Below are 18,724 nucleotides of genomic sequence, written 5' to 3'. Positions count from 1 at the left end.
AGTAGGTTTGCTCGTAGCTCACACGATACAGTGTTGCATTGAGTGATGAAGAGCTCTGATACAAACCCTGTGAAACTACGAATTAACAAAACAGCTCAAATCTACATAAGGAAGTTAAAATAGTATGGCTGCATCAACAACTGCTTTTTTATATCACTTTTGTATTTGTTAACACTATCGGGTTATGTATACAGAGGCACATATTTTCTTGAGCCTAGGTTGCAGGTTTTTTTATTATTATTATTTTTATAAGATTAAATCATTATGTCAGTAGGTATGCAGCCTCACTAGAACACATCCTTGCAGTTGAGAATTACCCAAAGTCTTTAGAAGTGAGTCACTGAATCATTTATTCAGCTGATTTGTTCAAAAACACTAAATCATTTATTAAACACAACTACTGTGTGTTGCTCGGACAGGCAAGGGAAATATTAACTTACCACAGGTGTTGAACAGCTATTGAGGACAACAGCATTTTTTCTCATGTAATATTGCTTAATTACTGTTATTATTTTTAGCCAAAATGGGTAACGTCAGTGGCTAATGGTTCAGAATGTGCGAAGGGGGAAAAAATACAAACTAACTATTAATCAGGATGAAAAGCAACGGAAAATAATCAATTTCGGGCCACCGACCCAGGTCCAGCAGATAGCTTGCTCACTTGTTAAATTGCCCCTTTCCCCGGCTTGCGCTTATGTGTTCAAAAGGAGACACATTAGATATTCTGGCCTGTGAATTCCCCCTTAAAATAGTGCACAATTTGCAAAAGTCGTTTTCTTGCAGGGATCTTAATAGCTCAATAGCGCGCAGAGTTAAAAGAAAAATAGTACCATTAGCTCGGCCAGTGTATTAAACTGATCGTGTATTAGCTTGCTACAGTGGCGTAGGGCGCTTTGACATATTGTTCGACAGACTTAAGAAAACAGCAATAATGCACTGCTGTTTGCTTGCTTTTTAATAAGTGCATGCCGACTTTAGAGAACACAATAAAACAGACGTGGATTATGTGACGGTGATAATTCTAGCTACCCGGCGCTAGCGTATTAACTCCATATGTCTTAGCGGGCTGCTCCTTCTCTCGCTCCCTCCTTCCCGCTTCCCATTCTCTTTTCTCCTTTCCCCCTGAGGCTCATGTCTCAAACGTGATCGTTCCCATCACTCCCTCTGTTTGCAGGCTAATTCTAAGAGTGAAATAAGATGATGAGACTTTTATGTGCTTGTGTCTGTTTGTGCATGTTTTGGTGGTTTAATACGCCTATTCCTTTTTTGCTCCTCAAGAGGCTCAATCATACATATATTATTACTGCTGCAATAAAATGGTGTTGGAAGTGGAACAAAATGCCCTTTTAATGGAATAATTTCTGAAACATTACAACATTAAACATTTCTGCATTTGTTCAGCTTTTATTGGGTTTCAGTTTGGGTGCAGTAGCAAAAATGTACCAAATAAAACCTATTTATAACAACATACAGTCAAGCCCGAAATTATTCATACCCCTGGCAAATTCGGATTTAAAGTTACTTTTATTCAACCAGCAAGTTTTTTTTTTAATTAGAAATGACACAGACGTCTTCCAGAAGATAATAAGACGATGTACAAGAGGCATCATTGTGGAAAAAAACTATTACTTGCTTTAGAACAGTTTGGACTATTTGGAATGGTATAGTTTGCAAAGGGTATGAATCATTTTAGACGTGCCACTTTTTGTTCAAATGTAAATAAAAGCTGAGAATTTTTATTTATTATTTTTTTTCACAATGATGCCTCTTATACATCGTCTTATTATCTTTTTGGGAGAAGTCTGTGTCATTTTTGTTCAAAAAAAAAAAACTTGCTGGTTGAATAAAAGTAACTTTAAGTCAGAATTTGCCAGGGGTATGATTCATTCTTGACTGTATATAGTAGGATTTTTTTTTTTTTTTTTTTTTTAATGAAGCCAATTAATTTTCTTATTCATCAGTTAAATTTAATTTGATATAATACTTTACCTTTTTCCCCCCTCCAAGTGGCTCCATCCAGAAACCTGCAAGTCAGCAATGTGAACCATTTCCAGCACCGTCGTGCTTGGTATGCAGACACATTTTCTAGTATGATTGGTTTAAAATGTATGTGCATTTATTTCTGCATATGTCGCTGATGCATATGCCAACATATTAAAGCACTCCAGAGGAAAGGTATTGGATCTAACCTTAACCCATTAGACAGAGAAAAATACAGCATGTCATGACAGATTACTGTCAAAGGGGCAAGCAAGACAGCACTTTTCTTTCAGTGCTAAAGACGGGCTAAATAGCAACAAGGGCAAAAATATAAGTATATAAAAATATATAATCTGTCGTCCGCTTAGACCCCAGCCCATCGGCCCTAAACAGACAGCTGTGGTTAAGCCATTTTCCAGCTCTAATCTCTTAATAAGATTATAAAATAGTAAAAATATGTTTACGCATTACTAGTCATAATTACATGTCTTGTCATATTCAAGGAACTGATAAATATGCCCTGAGTCCACAATCTTACATATTAACGTGAATTTGTGCTAAATGTGCATAATGGATTTGTATTTGTATGGCATGCTAAATTGAAAAAAAAAAAAAAAAAAGCGACAAAGGGAGTGGAGCCTGCATGTCTTTTCCTAGCAGCATTTGGACAGTCCAAAGTGATACAGTATTTGAAAAATTTTAAGTGTTAGTAATTATATTCTGCAGTAGCACATTACAGGCCTTAAATAGCACAATAATTCATACAAATTCCCAACTGTTTACATTCTGTATATTCCATTAATGCAAGCTATAGCTTACTCTACAGTTACAGCAGTTTGACTGGCTGACTTGAGATATTGTTTTTGCTCTCTATATACGAAGCAAGTACACAGCACCTGTCGGAAACGCAGGAGCTAATCTCTCCCTATTTACAGCCTGGATAAATGATCCACAGACAAATGCAGTTTTCCTTTGGGCGTGATTCATGCAAAGACTGAAAACAAAGAATATGAAGAATAGTTAAAAAAAAAAAAAAAAAACTGTTGTTCACGTCTCGCATCGAAGGCATTTCTGACTAAAATGGCTAGTTAAATGGATGATATCTGAATGGTAAAATGTTTATTCACTACGTCTGCGATGAAACAATGTCATTATTGACAACACTGCTTGGAAAATCACAATGAAAATGTTTTCCATTTTTGTCAGACTGCTTCACTGGTCACCTTAGCCCTACATTTATAGACTTTCTACAAGAAGACTCGATGCTTTGTGTGAACAATGACATTATCGTATAAATGGCCTTCTTACAGAAAGGACGGCGGTCTTTTGTTACACAAAATGTGTAGAATGTAAAGTGAAAGAAAAAAAGACGTGCCTCGAACCAGACTAGATAAATTTTCAGAGCAACATATCGGTATGGTTTGTATAGTGGCGTTATCAAAAGAATGAAGTATGAAAAGGCTGCTCAGGGTAGTTTTAATCCTGTCCAAGCAGTGGATTGATCTATTCATCCATTTATCTGTTAGAAAACAAGGCTAGTTTTTGATTGGACACAAGATCTAGGCATTGTTTGGTAGATGCAAAGCGATCCTTTCATCTCCAAACCTAAACTTATACAGGGAACGCTACAATATTTCATAATGGGAGGAATGTCTTGACATTGAATCGGTGGCTGTTCTGTGTAAAGCATCTTGGTACAAAGAGTCACGATTAATCTTTAAAAGATTGCAATCTTGATTCAAACACACATGCATTCTTATGTCTAAATGGCAGTCTATTGATTGTTTAACAGTACAGCTGACATAAATGTATAGAAATGAAGGCCCTTTTGACAGCACAGTGTCTTTATTTGTATCAAATTAAAATAATCACAGAACGACGGTTATAAAAGTTAATGGGATCTAAATACTAAGTCAAAATTAAGTGAGTTTCTGCTTAGAACAAGCAAAATAATCTGCCAATGGGGTAAGCAAATTTTTTTTATTTCAAACAGAAAACAAGATTATTTTTCTTACCCCATTGGCAGATTATTTTGCTTGTTTCAAGCAAAAACACACTTAATTTTCACTTGATTTTTCTGAAGCAACAAAAATTGTTACTTGTCTAAAAATCCTTATTGATTTAAGAATGTTTAGATATTTTGGCTGGAAGCAAGACAAAAAATCTAAGTAAGAAAAGCATTTTTTGCAGTGTTGTTACATCAAATGACCTTAGTCAGGCAGTGCCATATTCATGCTAGAAACATGTTAGCAACATGCTAATTTTGCTAAAAACATGCTAGCAACATCTTTCTATCTAAACTTTCAAATTTTCAAGCTTTAACAACTGCTTCAAACTTTCAGGCTAGGCTTTCTCAAGCCAACTTCAAAGTGTGTTTTCAAACTTTACATATCTAGATTTTTTATTTAGTACTGACCTAAATCAGTACTAAGCTGGTCTTTTGCTGGTTTATGCTGGTCTGTAGTTGGTTTATGCTGGTCTTTAGCTGGTTTATGCAGGTCCTTGACCAGCAACATGACCAGCTGAGGACCAACATAAACCAGCTAAGGAATATGGTACTGCCTGACTAAGGTCATTTGATGTAACACACTTAAGTCACTTAATTTTGACTTGTTTTTTTTTTTTTTTTTCTGAAAACAAGACAATATTTTAACTTGTCTAGAAAATCCTTGTTGATTTGAGAACTGGAAACAAGCCAAAAAAAATCTAAGTAAGAAAATATTTTTTTGCAGTGAATGTAATCGATAGTCTTCACTTTCAAAAATAAATCTACACTATTTCAGCACTGTAGACCTCAGTATTTAGATCCCATTAACTTTTATAACTGTTGTTCTGTGGTTATTTTAATATTTGATACAAATTAAGATACTGTGCTGTCAAAAGGACTGTTCATTTCTATACATTTGTGTCAGCGGTACTGTGAACTTTGTGTTAAACAATCAATAGACATTGCCATTTAGAAATAAGAATGCATGTGTGTTTGAATCAAGATTGCAATCTTTTAAAGATTAATCGTGACTCTTTGTACCAAGATGCTTAACACAGAACAGCCACCGATTCAATGTCAAGACATTCCTCCCATTATGAAATATTGTAGCATTCCCTGTATAAATTTAGGTTTGAAGATGAAAGAATCGCTTTACATCTCCCAAACAATGCCTAAATCTTGTGTCCAGTCATAAAACTAGCCTTGTTTTCTAATAGATAAATGGATGAATAGATCAATCCACTGCTTGGACAGCATTAACCAGCAAGGGCCAGCATAAATCAGCTAAAACCAGTATCCCAGCATCAAAACCTACCTAACCAGCATATGCTGTTTTTTTTTTTTTTCAACAGGGATATAGTATACAAGAGAAAATAATAGTTGAATTTATAAAAATAACCCAGTTGAAAAGTTTACAAACACTTGATTCTTAATGGTGTGTTGTGACCTGAATGATGCACAGCTATTTTTTTTAGTGATAGTTATTCGTCACTTATTTGTCCTGAACAGTTAAACTGCCAGATAGCCTTCATGTCCCACAAATGTCTAAATTTTTTTCAGCATTTTTGTGTATTTGAGCCCTATCCAACAATAATTGTATCATTTTGACATCAATCTTTTCACACTGAGGACAACTGAGAGACTCATATGCAACTCTTACAGAAGGTTCAAACGCTCACTGATGCTTCAGAAGGAAACACAATGCATTAAGAGCCAGGGGTGTAAACTTTTGAACAGAATGAAGATTTGTACATTTTTCTTATTTCACTTAAATATCATTTTACATGATAGGAGGAATGTCTTCACATTAAAACAGTGGCTGTCCTTTGTTAAGCATCTTGGCACACAGTCACGATCAATCTTTAAAAGATTGCAATCTAGATTCGAACACACATGCATTCATATTTCTAAATGACAATGGCTATTGATTGTTTAACACAAATTTCACAGTACTGCTGACACACATGTATAGAAATGAACAGTTTTTTGAAAGCACAGTGTCTTTATATGTATCTTACAAGTATTAAAATAATCACAGAAGTACAGTGATAAAAGTCCATGGGATAGACCTTAGTCAGGTAGTGCCATATTTAATTTCTAACAGGATTTTTTAAAAGGCTGTGTGAGATAAAAGTACCGTGTTTTCTGGTCTATTCTAAATATTTGTGGGAATACAATCTTTCTGAAAATGATTACAAAACAGTGTTGGGGGTAACGCATTACAAGTAATGTGAGGTTATATAATCAGATTACTTTTATCAAGTAACTAGTAAAGTAACAGACTACTTTTTCATTTACAAGAAAATATCTGAGTTACTTTTTCAAAAAAGTAACGCCAGTTCCTTTTTGTTTCCTTTATGTATTTAATCCCATTTTATTAACCAATGTCTTTGCTGCTGACCTTTGCTGATCCAATTCAATGATACTAATAAGCAAAACTTATAGATAAACTAACATTTGTGCTTCATTTTTGTCATTGCTGAAGAGTGTTGAGCTTATTTTCCTACAGTTCTACTGTACAGACGTGAATTTCCTTTTCCTTCAGCCTTTTAGGCTTATTCATTTCACTTTTTGGTCTGACAAAAATCAAGGGCAAACAAGACAGCCCTGCCCAGATTTAAAAAGTAACGCAAGAGTGATGTAACGCATTACTTTCCATAAAAAGTAACTAAGTAACGTAATTAGTTACTTTTTATGGAGTAACACAATATTGTAATGCATTACTTTTAAAAGTAACTTTCCTCAGCACTGTTACAATACATGCTACAGCGAAATGGCGTCATACAGAGGGAGATGCGCCCTATTTGAATACATGCAAATGTGAATGCGATTATTGGTAAATAACGAATTGAGTGTCCTCTTTTTCTTTTATGCATCTTTTATTATTTCTCACACACTCACACTTTGATTTTCCACACACACTCACTTCACTCTTCTTCGTCTATGGATTCCTCACTCGTGTTTCATTATTTATTGCCATTCAGGGAGATAGGTGGGTGGGAGGGTGGGAGTCTGTTGGGGGGAGCTTTGGTGCGATCATAAAACATGTCAGGATAAATACGTGAATACATTCACATTGCAAATGAGGGAGTCTGTGCTAATGTTTACTCTGCCACAGTGATTTATGACAAAGACATTCAGAGACTATCATTAGTTTAATATGAGTAAAAAGCCTTGCCTTGTGTGCTTCATATTTTGACCATCGCAACCTTCTGGTAAATAAACCAAAGCAGCGGTGTCACTTCACTGCAGATAACATCACTCAGTATGCAGGAGGGGCCAAGTATAATCTCACTCAGTTTTATAGGAGTGCTATCTCCTCCTGCATGGATATTAAGATATGAAGATGTTTGTGTCAATGAGTACAGGTACAGAGACTGTCTGCCAGGCATCATATTTTACTTTATTGTTGTTATGTATGACCACAGCTTTAGAGATATCTGACATGGGCCTACACTGTCTTATCAACTTCAGCTGTGATGCAGAGACCACATGTAGCGGTGGAAGTTTAACATGAGGAGACATGAGCCAATGCACCTGTAGACGAACACGCTCTGGGTGATGTTATATGTCTGTTGTGTGTTATTTTGCTGGTTTATATTCTGGAGGGTTATGCTGGTGTGTCCTGTGGGTAAATAAAGAACCAAGAAGATCTATAATACTTGGAGAAAGCTATCTTTCAGCATATCCTTTCATCTCAGTTGAGGTCTCTGTCAAAACATCAATGTTTGCTACTGATATATTGCGTCCAAAACATTTATTTTGTCATTTTTGAATGACTGTCAGTAGAGAAATATGCTTTCTGCCAGCACAGGCTAACTATGCTACCTAACTATGTACACCAATAGGTGTAGCTCTCTGTTCTTAGCAGTTAGCAGTAGAAGGCTGAAGCATTGAGTAGCTAGCATTTTTGATAGCTGCAATTTTCTTTTTATTTTCTGTGTTATCAACATTGCAATAATATGCAGGGATCATGATTCTGTGAAGACATGACAAGACACACACATATATATATATATATATATATATATATATATATAGAAAGGGTTTACATACACAAAAATGCTGAAAAACCGAAGAATTTCTGGGATCTGAAGGATTTTTCTAAAGAACAGTGGGCAGTTTAATTATTTAGGACAAACAAGGGACTCATGAACAACTGTGGATCATTCACGTAACAACACAGTATTAAGAATCAAGTGTATGTAAACTTTTGAACAGGGTAATTTTTTATAAATTCAACTATTATTTTGTCTTGTGGACTATATGTAAATGTCATTTATGTGAAATATCTTATTTAGGTCAGTACTAAATAAAAAATAGCATGCATTTTGTATGATCCCTTTTATTTTGGTAAAATAATTACAATTTTGCAGATTCTGCAAGGTGTACAGTATGTAAAATTTTGACTTTAACTGTATACAGTACTGTTTGAATTTTTGGGGTCAGTAATGATGTGCACACACCAAAAGTAAAGTGAATATTTACATCGCGTTATCACTCTAGATTTCACTTGCTTGAATAAAATCGTTGCATTAAGTTGAAAAATTCAAACTTGCGTGGAACACGTGATTGTTTGCATATGTTCATGTTCTATGTAATCTACTCGGGTGATTATTTAGGTTCACTTTTGGTGTGTATGCACCATAAGTAAAGTATTACAATTTAAATTATTATTTTTATTCATGTGATGCAAAGCTGACTTTTCAGCAGCCATTACTCCAGTCTTCTGTGTCACATGATCCTTCAAAATCAGAATGAGCTTTTATTCGCAAACACACAAGGAAATTGTTGTGGTTTTTCAGGAGCTCTTGGTATGTACATATATGACATGGGAACAGAAAGAACATTTAAATTAATAAGACTAATAGAAAAAGGTTGAAAGAAATAATAATGTGGATTAACTATTCATCATCTTCTTCTTCTATGTTTTGTCAGGTTTTTTGGATTATTAGAAGCAGCATTCATTTCGGAATAAAAATTTATCAATTAAATGCTTTCTTGCTGAATAAAAGTATTTGTGTAGTAGGACGTCAGGGTATAATATAATGTCATCAAAAGATTGATCGAGAATTTACAGAAGTAGATTATCCTTACATTAAAAGACAAAGATCTAATGGCATTGTCAAAATTATTATAGTTCTTAATTATTTGTGCAGTCTGCTAGCAAAAAAGATGAAGGGTTGCCATCAGGGGATTTTTTTCTAATCTAATTTCTTTTCTCTAATTTTCTGCAGGCTCCATGTCAAGATCAAGTAAAGTGTCAAAAGTCTCATGGGATGGAAGTAGCTGTGGACATGGAAGACCTACCCTCTCCTGGTAGACTGTTAGCAAAATGGCATGTATAATTGACTTTTCATACAGGTTTTGTAGTCTGTCTTTATCTCAGCCCTATTAAAATTATCACACATGAAATGAAAATTTAAGGAATGAAGGGAGAATGGGAATTATGCATATTTCAGAAGAACTGACTATGAATTCATTGCATTCTTTCTACTAATGCAAATCGCTTAAGTTTTGAAAGGCTTCATATAATTGTTTCTCAGCCTTGATGACCTGGATCAAAAGAATTAAATTTATATTTTAAAATGATCAGAACATTATTTTAAACTGTTATTACTAAACAAAAATTGGTCAAATGGGCCATAACCACATTGGAAACACTACAAAAGTTAAAAAAGTTACTCATCTAAAAACTCTCATATAAAGAGAGATTTTTATTAGCATAGATTAGTTAATTAAGAAACTTTGAAGTATGTAAAAATTACTTGCTTAGAAAATGTTAATTATTTATTTCTTTATTTTTTTCAATCACAGAAAGATTGAGGGTAACGTCTTTGTACCTTTTACACACACACACACACACACACACACACACACACACACACACACACTGGTTTACATGTTTTATGGGGACATTCCATAGGCGTAATGGTTTTTATACTGTACAAACCGTACTTTCTATCGCCCTAACCCTACCCTACACCTAAACCTAGCCCTCACAGGAGATTGTGCAAACTTTTACTTACTCAAAAAAACTCATTGTGCATGATTTATAAGCCTGTTTCCTCATGGGGACCTGAGAAATGTCCCCACAAGGTCAAAATTTACTGGTATTCCTATCCTTGTGGGGACATTTGGTCCCCACAACGTGATGAATACCAGGTACACACACACACACACACACACACACACACACACACAAATATAGCCACTATCTCTCATCCTCTCATGCACACACTCTGGCACAATTTTAAAAAGAGCAGAAAGAAGATGAATTCCCTCATTAAGAGTGTTTTTAATGCATGGAGAAATAATTTATTCATGAAAATTAACAAATGATTCATTCCACTCCAAGTTCTTCCAGTCATTGAGAACAGAGATATCCTGTTATTATTCTACGCTGACTTCTCCTCTCCGCACTTACTGAGATGATGTTATTCGCACTTGACTGATTACAGGTATTTTGATCACCTCTAAGAAGCATCATATTAGGTCGTTTTAATGACTAGTACGTGGGTGATGTTATTTTTAATCATGTGAAGACAAAATTTAAAGTCATTCAAGCTAATTTCATTCTGCTCAGCCCAAGAAATGATAAGAAAACAGCCTTGGATCTTCCTCTTAAGTCAAAGTGAATTTTAGAGAGCACTTTTTAGGCTTAATTTAATGCTAATAATTATTGTGTGTGGTGCATTAGCTATTCCTAAAGTACTTTTATATATTTTAACTAATTTATGTTATAATTATTATTATCATTATCGTAAAAGAAAGTTGTAATTTAAAAAAATTAAGGAAAATTAAGGCACTGAATGTACAGCAACCAAAATTATTCAACCGAATAAGCGAAAAGGCCAAATAAAGGCCGAACAATGACGTAATGCAATCAAATAGAGGCTCGCACTAATGTAGCAAACATGTCAGCAGTGGGGAAGCGTTCAAAACTGTCAGAGAAAGACGCAAAACTCATTACAAGCACCGACAGCACGAGACGCAATTGGATAACTCCAGACCAATCACAACAATACATGGTGTGACGTATCCAGAGCGACGGTGAACATATAAGAGTGGATTTCAATGTTATAACATAAACAATGTGACAAGATTAATAACTATTAATTACGACAGCCGAATCAACCTCATAAAACAATTAGGTCCGATCAAACTATTCATTATATCAACTAATATGTGGATGGACACTAGCGTTTCATTCAGCAGCAAGACATATCGTCCTGTTCAAGTTAGGCTACTGTATTACTATTGAATAGTTCAGTTTTTCGTTACAGTAAGTTTACCAAGTGACTCTTACCATTTGTAAATGAGATGGACCTCATCCACCACAATCCCGATCAGGTTGTCCCAGTAGACCTTGTTCGATAACATTTATAGCCACTTCTTTTTTAACAGCCAGACTGCCGAATGCTATCTGGCATTGCCCGCTTCGGATCTGTTCCTCTTCGTGGTCGCCCCATATGCTTAACTACCAGCGGAGCTAACTGATAGATTAAACTCTTGCAGTATCCAGTTGGCAAAACAGCAAAAACATCCTTCTTGCAAAGGAACGATTCGTGCGCGGTTTTCTGTTCCTCTTTTAAATGAAAAGCCAAGTCCAACTCGGTCATTGTAGCGGCCAAAGCCGTTTCAAACAACTGGTTTTCATCTGTAGATCTCTTTCAATGTTTACTAATGATTCCGGACGTCGCAGCGCTGTCGTCATCAGCTTAGCTCGCCTCTGGCCCGCCTACATCAGATACACCGATTTGATTGGTTCCCAGAATTGCATACGTATTGCAGTAACATGCATCATTGCTCGATACCAGAGTGTCTTGCAGAGACAATAAAAAAAAAAGATAAAATATTCACTTTTTACTCTAAGTTTTTTATCTTTTCTAGAGTTCCACAGAACTGTCAGACCTGTTCAGACTCTTTGTTAAAAAAAAAAACACAATTGTCACAATTATTACGGGTGTTTAGTTTTGAGAAAACAGAGCAGCTTAACACAACATAATTCAAAAGCATAGAGAATGATGGGAAGTCAAACCCACTTTCTCCTGGCTCTCACTGCAGTTAGCTGCATAACGTCTTGGAAAAACAATCTGGCAGTTCTTTCTTTTCTACTGGCAAGTTAGGGAGGATGTCACCCATGTCTTGGCTCAGGAGAATAAAACTGAAAGGACACATATCGATGCAACTCTCTCCCTTCCTTCTTTCTCACACATTCACTCTTCCACCCCGTGTCCCCCTCCTCTTTCCCCTCCCTCCTCTCTGCGCATATGTGTGTAGTTGCAAGTAGTGTGTGAAAGGAAGTGAGACCAAGAGAGAAAGGAAGCAAGTGATGATAATGAGCAATGGACTCACAATAAGCAGGAGGACAGGACGAGTGCACAGGCAGAGAGATGAGGCTGGAATAGAGAGTGGACAGCTCCTTAGTAGCCTCGGCCGGGCTGGTGGAGGTGGAGTGTGCAGCGGTCGATAGTGTCAGATGAAGTATGGAGAAGGCATCCAGAAAGTTTTCTCTCTCATTCGTTCCCCGTATCCCTGCTGTGCTGGAAAGAAAACTGAGACCTCATCTTCCACCAGCCAAACCCATGGCAGTGCCAGTGTCAAGCATGAGGAGCCACTTTGTTGAAAACACATCATTGGGCTGTCAAAAAGAGGCGTTGCAGATGAATAGTTCAGACAGTAAAGTAACAACGAATTGATAATATATCCATAGGGAGCAGGTTGCTATGATGGAAAAGTTTCTGCTCAAAGGAAACCAAATATTAGGTATGCACACATTTTTATACACCAGACAGTGTTTCTGTCAGTCGCCCCCAACCTCTCTCAAACGTGGACTCAGTTGCTGCCATTGCTCATTTGTCAGACGGATCAGGTTATGATATTGCTGAGCTCATGAGATTTGTAAATGAATCTTGCAAATCACATTCTAGCCCTGATTCAGCACTAGCCACAGACTGGGGCTCATTTCTGACCTACTGTGCCGGAGGCGGCCATGATGGCTCTGCATATTTGTTTGTGGCGAATCTGCTCTGACAGCCTGCTCAAAGGTTTGGTTTGATGACTTAAGTTTTCCGAAGAATGAAAAACTGTTAGTTAGGTTATAAACCACCATCTGTGAGGTTTATAACATTACTAAGGGTTATAAACCACAAATGCAAAAATGCATTCTGGGAAATGAAGTGTTCTTCCACCTAGATCCACAAAAGTTAATTTATTAAAGGGATGGTTCACCCAAAAATGAAAATTCTCTCATTAATTAATCACCCTCATGTCGTTCCAAACCTGTAAGACCTTCATTCATCTTCGGAACATAAATTAAGATATTTTTGAGAAATTCAAGAGCTTTCTGACCCTGCGTAGACAGCATCGCAACTGACACACTTAAGGAAGGTAGTAAGGACATTGTTAAAATAGTCAATGTGACATCAGTGGTTCAACCATAATTTTATGAAGCTACGAGAATACTTTTGTGTGCAAAGAAAACAAAAATAATGACTTTATTTGACAATTTCTTCTTTTCCATGTCAGTCTTCGATACACGTTTACAAGATCCTGCTCTTTGTCAAAATCTTCAGACATGTTTAAGAAGATGCTTGAACCACAGATATCACTGGACTACTTTAATGATGTCCTTACTACCTTCCAGGGCTTAGAACGTGTCAGTTGCGTTGCTGTCTATCCAGGGTCAGAAAGCTCTTGAATTTCTTAAAAAATATCTTAATTTGTGTTCCGAAAATGAACGAAAGTCTTACGGGTTTGGAACGACATGAGGGTGAGTAATTAATGACAGAATTTTCATTTTTGGGTGAACTATCCATCCATCCACTCATCTTCAAACTTTTAAAATGAGGCTTATAATAGTTTTTTTTTTTTTTTTTTTTTTTTTTTTTTACTTTCACAAGGCTTTGTCAAGCCAGTATTTAAAATTTGTTCAGACAAACATTGCTTTCTTGTTAAAAATGAGTTATTTTAATTTATTGGAATTTTACTTTAAATTGCATCAATTATCAATTATGCATCCTAGCTGCTACCTTAATTCAATTCAAATTCAGGAATATAATTAGAATTTAAAAGCAGTGTACAAACCTAGTATTTAAGAGCTTATTACTGATTGGTCGATTGATTTTTTTTTAGCTATATGTGGGGTATGACCTACCATGAGCAGTGGAGAAGGAAAAACGCAATTAGGCTGTTAAGGGACGTTGTGATAAAAGAGACAGATGAGGGTGTCCAGGTAAGGAGCGTGGTCTCCAGTTCTGTTGGGACACCCATGTCTGTTAATTAGTGCTCACCAGATGGAAGTGAAAACATTCCACTTGGGAAGATCTCCACAGAGAGTACATTGCATTTAATACATTATTTATTTGCAGACTCAGTGGTATCACCAACTCCCAAATGACAGCAAGCCACATGGGGTAAGGACAGGAATCCCATCCAAAGCGAGGACGCGTGTTTTCGAAGACAAACACTTTTGAATCTGTGGAAGTAGCATACACATCACATTCTAATTTCTTCTGAGCAGGGTTCTCAAGAGTGGCTGGTGGGTATTGGAGCTGCCTTACACTTTTGGAGGATGTTCTCTGAGGAGAAGAGTTTGCTCAAGCTTCCTTGCAAGCAGCCATCTGTTAGAGTTCTTATCTTTCCTTCGCTCTTAGTCTGGAGAGACAGGACGCCACACCCTGGCCCCTTTTATTTACAGAAACCTCAACCACAACAGCTGCTTATTTGCTTCCGTCCTCATATAGCTTTTCAACTAGAGGCCAAGAAAACACTGCACATCTCCCAAGAATACCTATCGCTTTCTATAATCACCATCTTAATGTCCCAGGGGCTGTTCTTCAGTCTGTTTTTCCTGTCCTGACCGTAATACCACTTTCAAAGAGTAATGTGGCTGAAATTATGCACAATTCCTTTAAAGTGAGGATGCTTTCATGCTCTGCCTCTTGTGTCTTATTGAAGTAAAGAGAGCACAGAAAGAGAGACGTTCGAAATAATACATTAAGACAAAGAGTCATTTGAAGTCGTGGGTGTCACAGCGAATCGTGTCCACATTGCTGTTTCAGTAGTCTGGGTGAAATCATTTGCATAAGAGGAGAGTGCCTTATTGTGGGATTTATCGCAATAGTCATTTCGCTTGTTTGCGAGGCAGAATTGCAGCATAAGAGGCGACATCTCTTCTATTACAGGAGATAATGGCTGGCCTAATCAGTGTACTCACCACAGTGGGTTGATAAGATTTGATTAACGGACATGTACTGATTACAAAATGAAAGAGGAACACCAGGGCTGGAAGACCGGATGATACGCCGTCATCTTACAGAAATCCGAGCCTGTGGCCTGACACAAAGTGGCCTGTAGTTTTGCATCACGCCGAAAAAGCAGGCATAATCACTGATGGCCGTTTTGTCAGAACACATCGCCCAACTGTCACTGTGTAATTATTATTTTGCATAATTGCCTGAGCAGCCAGGTTCTCCTCTCATTCTCAGGAGTTTAATTGCCTTAATTGACAGACAAAGAGAGGTTTGAGACGCTCGGGCATGCGTTACAGAGAATAACAGTCGCGTTGGCTGTGAACCCTATTTATGACCTCATCAGCTCTACTCTCCGCATGGTCCGCACCCCGCTTAATTACCAAGCAACCAGCCGGAAAAGAGGAGGAGAAAGCAAGGAAGTAAGGGAGGGAGAGGAGAGCATCTTCAGTAGAGAGCCTTTGGTCCCCTGGGTCTTCCAGCACCATATGTTTTCACTTAGTCAATCATGTAGACACTTCTTCCAATCTGCTTCAGAAGACCTGAGCCTGGCACACTCGCCTCATCACTTTGCTTCTGCTTTTCAGCTGGCCTCTTCATAAACAAGGTCTTGTTCTCCCAAATGTCTCAACACGCACTGATTAAGGTGAGGGGGGGGGGGGGGGTTCTGATTAGTTAAAGTGACAGTTCACCCAAAAAATGAAAATTCTGTTATCATTTACTTACACTCATGTCGTTCCAAACCTGCATGATTTTCTTTCTTCTGTGGAACACACAAACAAAGAAAATTAAAAAAAACTGTCAGTGGGGTTCAGTTTTGTTTTGCACTCTAAAAAATTCTGGGTTAAAAAAAAAACATTTCTAAGTTATTTGGCAACCCAGCGTTGGGTAAATATTGGACAGAACACATGCTGGGTTATTTTTAAAGTTTCCCGTCAGTCAAGTTTTAATTTGTCAAATGTATCTAGTTTTAATTGGTTTGGCACAGACTACCCAAATTGGAGTACACCAACCCAGTGCTGGCTAGGTATGTAAGGTGGTTTTTCATTTCTGACTTTCACCTAGTTTTTTTGATGCACTGTCCCTTTAACACAGCAGTTTTGTGGTGATTTTAGCAATTGATAAGACTTCATGAAATCTTACATTCCTCACTCACTCACTTTGTAGATGTTCCAAGGAGGTACTAAAGTTAGTACAAGATAAATTATTCAGATACTGCTGAATGACCTAAGGCAACAACTAAGGAAAGGCAAATACATGAGAGGGTGAAGAAAGAAATATCCATATAATTTGCATATGTTTGGTCCAATACGCTAATGCACTAAGAAATATTGTGCTGCACAAATACAGCATTTGTTGTACAAATATTTTTAATTTTTTGTATAGTCCAATTATTCATATAAAATAGAGCAATAAAATACCTGCAACACTTCAGTCACTTTTAAGTGACAGGGATAAAATGAAAATTCTGTGAAACACAGAAGATATTTTTTATAAGAATGCCAGTGTTTTTTGTCCATAAAATAAAAGTTAATGGGGTCCAAAACAACATAGAGCCACTCTGACTGTCATTTTAAAGGTTTAGTTCACCCAAAAATGAAAATTAGCACATTATTGACTCACCCTCAAGGCATCCTAGTTAAATATGACTTTGCTCTTTCAGACGAATGCAGTTGAGTTATATGCTTCTTCAAGCTTTATAATGAAATGGACGGGTGTTTCTCTTCATCAGACCAAAGCCAGTCCAATAAAGTGCATCCATCCAAGTACCTCACACGCCTCCGGGGGGTAAATAAAGGCCTCCTGTAGCAAATCTATGCATTTTTGTTAGAAAAATATCCGTATTTCAAACGTAATAATCAGTTTTCTCTAACGTACGCTAACAGTAGTACATGGAAGCAGCTCTGGGTGGATGACGTAGGAAGTCGCCATTGCGCATGCGTCGCTCAAAAGTGATGAAAGCAGACGTGCAGTGGAGAAATCAAAACAAAACAACGTTCACAAATTAAAAGGATAAAAGAAGGAATTGTAAAGAAAAATGTAGGATGGTTTTCCTTTGCTAAAGTTGGGAATCTTTGCTTCCTTTGCTCCTGTAAACAAATGTTGGTTTTTTTACAAGACATACAGGTGCATATAAAATGCCAACATCCTACTTCATCCACCTGGTGCCGTGTGAGGTACTTTTTATTATGGATGGATGCACTTTATTGGACTTGATAACTCTCATTGCATTTGTCAAAAAGAAGGAAGTCAAATATACCTAGGATGCCTTGAGGGTGAGTAAATCATGGACTAATTTTCATTTTTGCGTGAACTAACCCTCTAAGGGCAAAAACACCAAGATTTTTTTCAGAATAAAGAAAGTCAGATAGGTTTGACATGGCAAGAGGGTCACTAATAAATGACAGAAATGTCATTTTGAGGTGAACTCTTTAAGAGGAACCTACAACTGTCATGTTCTTGTGTAAACACTTGCCAAATAAATGTTGTTGTCTAATATACAGTAGATAAATGACGCTAGCAGAGCTCAGCAAGGTCAGTAAGTGCTTCGCAGAATGAGAAGAGTAATTACGGTGATCAGCACTTAATACATAATGAAGACGACTCCACCTATTGGACCCAATTTCCACATTGAATATAGTTTTTTAATCCTTTTTTTAACCTTTATTCAGCAAGTAGTCTTGTTTTTCTTTACTCAGTGGACACAGTGGCATTTAATTACAGTCTATCCACAATTAAGTGGAGTGCATTTGTTTTCCCTGAGACTGCCAGAGCTGCCCTTGAGTGATGGTTCAATTGGTGACAGAGAACAGAGAGACAAAAATAAATAAATAAATAAATAAATAGGAAAATAAACAAGGCCTATAGAGAACATAAGGTATAGCAAAACCAACAAATTATCCATAAAAGATTCAGATCAGATCTGTACACTGATAATGATAACACTTTATGAGGGCTCTGTCCAAGATGACAGGCTTAGAGACTATGTTGAGCTTGTAAATGCCAGAGCTTAGAAAAGCTGCTTCTACAGGGTAGAATCACTGTTGGGTCTTTAAAGAGCAGTGGTACTATATAATAATCAATTTATATTGACCTCACTGTCTCTCTTTTCACACAGGTCTAACATTGCAATATGAATAGTTCTTTACCTTAAATCAAATTATGTTCATGTTGCAATCTACCTTAAATGGATAGTCCACCAAAACTTACAGTAGAAGTCAATGGGAACAGAAAATGTTTGGTTAACAGCATCATACAAGTCGGGTTTGGAAACAACATGAGTGAGTACATGATGAATATTTTATTCCATTGCAGATATATCTGTCCTATGAAGAACTGTAATGTTATTTGCTTTGACAGAATATACTCTTGAGGCCTAAAAAATTGGCATGCAAATCTTCTCTCTTTTGTGCATAATAAAATACATTTGATCAATGCACAAACTTTAGTTTTTGAGTTTATATCCAATGCAATCTGGATGCTAAAGTGAAGCTAGTCTAAT

The sequence above is a fragment of the Garra rufa genome, chromosome 16, assembly GCF_049309525.1.
Source record: "Garra rufa chromosome 16, GarRuf1.0, whole genome shotgun sequence".
Lineage (NCBI taxonomy): Eukaryota > Metazoa > Chordata > Actinopteri > Cypriniformes > Cyprinidae > Garra > Garra rufa.
The sequence above is the reverse complement of the archived record's forward strand: the minus strand, read 5'-3'. Positions refer to the sequence as shown.